Genomic DNA, 7,351 nt, shown 5'->3' with positions numbered 1-7,351 from the left:
GATCGTGCTGATGATTTTTTTGTGTTTTGGTGTAAAAGTAAATTGCATACATTTTATAGAAATAAAAAAAAAACAGTTATAAACTTGTGTGTGCAAAAACAATGTTCAAGTATAAACGTGACATTCCAGATCATAGTTGGCTAAAATTTTGGGTTTTCTCGGCCACACAGAAGAAAAAATGTATAGGGCCATATTCAGAATGAGAAAGATAGCTGATGAGAAGCCATTTTTTTAAAGCCAAATATACTATTTGTAGTGGAGGAAAAAGTGGCACAGCTATCTTTTATTTTTGGTGAAAAATATACTTGAAGCAAACCCCAAATGATATTAATATACAGCCCAATTCCCAACGTGAGGCCCCACACACATGGGCAGGACAATCAGGATTCATGAAAACTCATATTTAATGAAAAATTTGTATTTATATAATCTCTGAATAAAATTTTCCAATAATATAGGGCCCCATTGAGTTCACCTGTTAAGCAGTCACTGTGATACCACCATCATCGTATGGAAAGGGGGGTGTTATAATCCTCCCACCTAGCCAAGATTAGTATTATTTTGCAGGAATAAACGTAACCCTTCCCCCCCCCCCCGGAGGAAGAAAAAAATTGAAATCCTCAGAGAAAATCCTGCTTATGCAAATACCCATTAAGCCCAATAGCAAATAACAATGATTTATTAGCCATTGGGCTCAATAGGATTTTTTTTTTGGCCAACTGTCTCAGTTGAAAAACCGCTTTAGACCAGGGTGATAGATTTTTGGCTTCTTTCACATGGATAGAACCCTTTTCAAATAATAAAAACTACAATAAAACCCTCAAACAAACACTCCCCTTTAGCAAACACTTTGCTATTCATCAACGGACTCTTTGTTAGCGGAAAAAATTGGGTGGCTAGGACAAAACCTGTGGGTGTCAGTTATCAAGTTCAACTGCATATGTCACATTGATGATGATGATGTCAAAATTCATATATACATTAGATCAGTCTATTCCACCTTTGACGACCATATCTCTGCCCATGATGAATTGGTATATATACGTTTTTTGAACCTAAAGTGAAGTTTGTTTCTGTGTAGTGCTGCCACCTGTCATCTATTTTTCAAACTATGAGTGAAGTTTAATGAGTGACGATTTATACCGTTGTAGGCATGTTGTTCTCTGTAGCGAGGGTGTTTAATGGGGATATCAGCTTGCATTCATGCCTCCATCGATTGACTGAAATATAATTTTTTTGATTTTTTTGCTGTGGTCAAGTTGTTTTGGTGGCAGATGTTGTATCCACTACTGCAGCAAAAAGTACACACAACTTCAGAAAAAGAGCCAATGCATTTTCCTTGAAGGAAAGGTGTTTCACTATTCTCTTGATATTTAGGGACCAGCTTTACCACGAAGATCGTTACAATAAACCTGATTCTGAACATGTATTATTCTCTTGTGTCACACAAATCTCAGGCATTAGATTGTCACAGCGATTAGAAAACCTTACTGACACCTGACATTTTACCCTAGATGTTTTATCCTCTGTGCATTTTGCCCCTAACCATAATGAGTAACTAAGTGATACAGAGAGTGACGATATGAGTGATCAAGTGCAATTGACTGAATGAGTGACCATATAAATATTAGTGATGAAGTGAATGCGCAATTGACTGTGAGAGTACAAGTGACATATTGGATGAGTAAATGACCATACGAATGATCAAGTGGTAATTTTAGTGACCATATGAGTGCCCACACATTATCTTTGATTCATATGGTCACACACTTGGTCACTCATATATAGCCATTCACTCATAGGGTCACTCACACAGTCAAGGGGCAAAATTTCTGTAAACTCATTGAGCCATAGAGATCAATAATAAAATATAATCAGAAATGTTTAAAGCTTATAAAAAAAAACAGCGAATTTATTCAAAATTTCACACTTCCAGCATAGTAAAACTTATTTTCACATAAAATTGTGTATAATATCAACAAGACTATTCCATATGAAAAACAAGCATTTAATCAGATTTTTAAAAAAATTCATTGAATAATTAGCGCCCGTTTGCTAAAACAAACTTTCATTGACAATACCTGCTTTTCTTTGCATAATCAGATTCATCTTCAGAGAAGTTCCAAATGAAGCCAAGAAAACTTCAATATAACATGTTATTTAAATGAGAATAACAACTTATTCCTCAGCGATATACCTGAGTCTTAATTTGGGCTTTGAAAAAATTATAAAATCCCTGATCTAACTTCTACGAGGGGAAACTATCAATTTACAGTATAAAAAGTTTATGATGCCAAGGTAAAAGGCCATTACATGCACACATTTAATTCATGCAACATTCACTTTTAAAGAAGAATGAAGGCTTCACTGCTTTTATCTCTAGGACAAGATAGTTTCAGACTAAGGAACCAAGATCCATAAAAATTCTTGAATTGCAGTCGAGTCTTGATAATCTGAGGTGGATGGGACCGAGGCCACCTCAAGTTACCCAAAAAACAATAAAAAAATGCATTGAATGGTGGTTTTACGTGAAAAAAAAAGACAAGCAAAAAAGCAGTGTTAGCATCTTTTTTTAATATCTTGAATAAGATATAGATGCCATACGATGTGTTTGAAAAAATGAAGAATGGGGAAAGAGCACGAAGATGAAAGACAATTGAGAAGAGTTAGGGATGTTCATGTGGTAATTTTGGGAGGGCAAACTTGGGTCTATCACCATGGGCAATAGGACAAACATTAGAAGGCCTTCTCAACTTGAGAAAAAATGTCTGGTTTTTCAACGAAGATATTTTGTTTAAATTCTAATCCAATTAGTATGGACTCGTACAGAAATAGGTCCAGCTTGAATCATCGACTCCATATCCTGGAGCAGAGGCTTCTAGGCTGGGAACTTTGGCAGGCCCCTTAAACCAGACTTGCATGCCCTTCTAATAGTGAATTTATAGCAAGAAAAAAATTATGGTAATTGACCTGGAGCCCCATGACTGGGCTCTATTAGCTCCATTCTTGTGGTGGGGGGGGGGGAGAGCATGTCTCAAATAGTACTTAATGTTTCAAGAACTGTTTTTTCAATCACCAACTGAACTTCCTTGGCATCACTCTCATTATTTGAGTTGTTGTGATTTGGTACATAAGACTTTTGTTATCACTTTTGAAAATATATAAATATATATCAGTGTTGTTATCAAACTCTTTCTTTAAAAGAAGGTAATGTTCCTCTTGTATGTAGTACTCTTGCAAACTTTTCCATATAGTGATGAGTTAATTGAAATTAGCAACGAGTAACCAAGGGTTTAATAATAATGCTATCCATGAAAACTGGACGGGACCGAAGAAAAATGACAACTTAACCAGAGTGACGACAAACAGAGGTTCCACTGTATTTCTCTTGAATTTCTTAAACAACGGCCAGAACTGTCAACTTAGATAGCTTTCTAAGATTCTTGTAAGCTGTTGAGAACTTTTTCTTTGGCTAAAATTCATTCCAAGGCACCAGGGCTAAAGCCCTGTCGGCCTACCCCAAGGGTATCAAAGTCTTGTGTGCAACAAGTTTGGCTAGGTGTGCAGAAGACATTTTAGGGTAATCTTAATAATTAAAAAAAATAATATGATATGAAAGAAATCACTGCAATTTTATATCTTTTTTTTTCCTCTACCTTTGAAAATTTTTATTCTCATTGTGAAAGGTGCCACCAATATAAAAATCTTGAAAATCTCTGGTAAAGAATGGTAACATGACCCTCGAAACAAAATTAGCATCTTTGTAATTCACTGAAATTCTAACTAATTTGCATATCAATATCAGTAGTATCCAATAACTACGGTTGACGCTCATTTTTTTAAGAATCAGACTCCAATTAATTGTTTCAGAAATAAGAAAGAAACAAAGCAATGGCATATTGTTTGGAGCCAGAGGACTAGTTTGAAAAAAAAAATGTGTTGGTTCACAAAATCAAGCGTTGACTTCATATAGTAGGTTGGTTAACTTTAGGAGATAACAAATGCATTCATTATAATAACAATAAAAATTACAATGCAGATTTATTACAAAAATAACATGTACTTTGAACACATTTACGATCTAGTAATAGTCGTTTCTTACACTATCCTAAGTAAAAAAAACAACCTAATCTCTGAAAGCTCGTAAAATGGCTACCATGCTCAAAAGCTGTCATTAATACCCATAACTTTCAAAAATATTGTTAAAAATTGTTCAAACACTCCGTTAATATCTCATTATATTGAATCATATAAAAAAAGGTAAAATCATGTGAATATCGTTCTATGAAAGAAAAAATGTTGAGTCATGCTCTATATAATAGCGGCCCACAAGTCATACTGTAACATGGTACACTCTAAAGACATCTGTATATCTGAAATATATATTTCGGCACTTATTACCAGCTTTGTTAGACAGAATATTTGATATTTGGTGTCGAGCACTGTTGTCCTATGTCCTGAAGAATACAAAAGTTAAAATTTGCTTCTACAGCTGGTTAATTAGCATATTTATCGGCGTATATAACGCAGAGAGTTACGTTTCAATGTGTAAAACGAGTGCGGCTGCACTGGGCTCCATGTTCTCACTAATAGTACTAAAAAATCATTTTCTTTGTAATACTGCATTTTGGGTATAAAAATATTTCTGATACTAAGTAGGTAATATATTATGAATCAGCAAAAACTGATTGTCCAGTGCATAGCTGCCAACCTAATAGAATGAAAATTGGTGAGATATTCGCGCAGATACGTATTGTATGCAAAACATTAGAGACCAATATAAAAGGGATTTTCGTTATCAAGGTAGGAATCCTGTCCCCCCCCCCCCATCTAAAATGAAGTGATAAAAAATTCTGATAATGATCTAAAACTGCATCATGATACAAGGTGTCAGAGAAAGAAGATCTTATTCTAAACATAAATAACAAAAATACAAAAAGGTGTAATGAAATTGAGTTTGCGGCAAAAGAATGAAGAAATCTAACATTTTTTGTTAGTACCAATTACCTGAGGTAGATGGCGCTAGTTTCTCGGCAGCTGTAATAAGAAATGAAAATGGATCGTGCAGGAGAAAGCACAGTGTATACTGTGATTAGTGGAAACAAAATCACCAAAAACCATACATAAAAAAACTTTCACTTGCCAAAGAACTTTCACTTTATACCAAAGAAATCCACCAAGTATGCCTTCAATTTATGCACGGATGCAGAAGTTTTAAGACAGGAAATGATGAGTATGTAAAAAATTATGGCTCTCCATCGACATCTGAAGAAATCGCTGAGCAAATCAGAGACGAATTTCAGTGGAAAACATGAACGAGACAGCCTCAAACTTTATTTTTGGTGTGGTCTTTTACACGACACTGTCATTGGTCCATTCTTCTTTGTGGAGGAAACAATCAATGGTGATGTGTATCAGGATATTCTTGAGTTGTATGTTATTCTACAATTGCAGCATGTACAGCCAAACGGTTTTGTTCTTTTTTTTTTTGTCAGCAGGAGCTTGCTCCACCTCATTGGACACATACTGTGCGTGAATTACATGATGGATTTAATGATGGAAGACCAATACCTTGACCTCAGTGATGGGCCAACACTCCACTGGATTTCTTTTTGTGGGGTTATGTTAAAGACATTGTTTATCAAACATCTGTTTCTGATATTTTCGTTTTAAAGGAGTATTACTGATACAATCAGTAATAATCCTTTAAAACAGTATCAATATACAATCAGTAATACTCACCGTTAAACTGCAAATGTTTAAAAAAAGATACTTGGGTAGAAATCAAGAAATTTACATATTCAACATTTCTTGTGTCTTTAAACTTCTATGCATTCATGTAAAAATTAAAGGCATGTTTGGTGGATTTCTATGACACATCAGACAAAACTTTCTTGGCATGGTTTTCGCTGATTTTGTTACCTACCTACACACTGCGCTTTCTCCCATGCAGTCTACATTTTTGTTTCTTATTACAGCTGCCGAGAAACTAGCACAGTCTACCTCAGGCAATTGCTATGAAAAAAAAACTGTTCGATTTCTTCATTCTTTTCTCGCAAACTGCATTTTATTTCAACTTTTGTTTTTTTATATTAATGTCTAGAATAATAAAGATCTTTCTCAGACATTCTATATATGTATATTAGAAATTCAGGGGCAAAAAAAGATCTAAATGGGAAGAATAAAGATAAATTGACCAAAACCGCATATTGGCTAAAAAAATTGAGAGCATAACTCACATGTTGGCCAGTCATAGAAAAGACGAGATATCATACCAGTCATTGCCAACAGTGAGTTAAATTACCTATCAGTAACAATGCTCTCAACAACACTCAAATGAAAATCACCATCGTGGCTGAAGCTGAACATGGAAAACCAGATGCACCTGGGTTTTCATCACTTATATAATTATGAACCTTACTCTCTGTCATGCCTGAAAACAGGAGAGATGGTCACAAAACACACATGCACACACTATTTCCCAGGAAGCGGAATATGTGAAAAAAACTATGATGTATGTCGCAGCACAATCTCAGAGAATTTTCAGAAAAGAATTCCTCTGTGTAGAAAACAAAATGATGAGAATTTTTACCACAGATTATTTTTAGTCATCTGAGGGCTTATTGTAGAATAATGCAAAACATTTTGCTATGGGAGTTGTACTGCTGATTTGACTGTTGAGTGGCCAAATCGTCCTAGGCTTTTTGGTGAATTCCACCTTTTCGTCATAGAAATGAGGCTTTTTTAAGCGATTTAGCACAATGGTGATAACTAACATCCCGCATATCCCCAAAGCAAAACATGCAAAAATTTGCACCATACATCACAGAACAATCAGTGCTACTGCTGAACAATCTGGAAGAATTTTTAAAAAAATATGGAAAACATTATTGAGAGAATTCTTACCACAGAATATTTCCAGTCAGCCAAGGGCACATTACAGAACAATGCAAAACATTCTGCTTTAGGGCTCTATGTGATGTCATTGCTTTTGAAGTAGGGGAAACAGTCAACAGACTTTTCCAGGTAAATTCTTTATAGGAACAATTTTTCCATAAAAAAAATAATGATTTCTTGTAATTATGGTGAGAATTCAGTGAGTTTTTCGGGAGATCAAGTAGAAATTTAGGAGACTTGGCAGCTATGGCAGTGAAGCAGTTTCGTGATTTTTCTTGCACCAGGCTCCTTGTCCAGAGTGGTTTAGTAATAGGTCTGAGAAACAAGATTTGTTTTATAAGCTAGTGCAAGGAATTTGATTCAGTGTACATAAAAGAGAGGTGTGTCCAATAACCCGCAAATACAATAATTAACTATGATTGGTACATGCAACATATACTTTGGTCTTTCCAAA

Source organism: Pholcus phalangioides, unplaced genomic scaffold, assembly GCF_987345545.1.
Source record: "Pholcus phalangioides strain wild (caught in Gottingen) unplaced genomic scaffold, Ppha-v1.0 ptg000003l_1, whole genome shotgun sequence".
Classification (NCBI taxonomy): domain Eukaryota; kingdom Metazoa; phylum Arthropoda; class Arachnida; order Araneae; family Pholcidae; genus Pholcus; species Pholcus phalangioides.
This window is presented reverse-complemented; position numbering follows the sequence as displayed.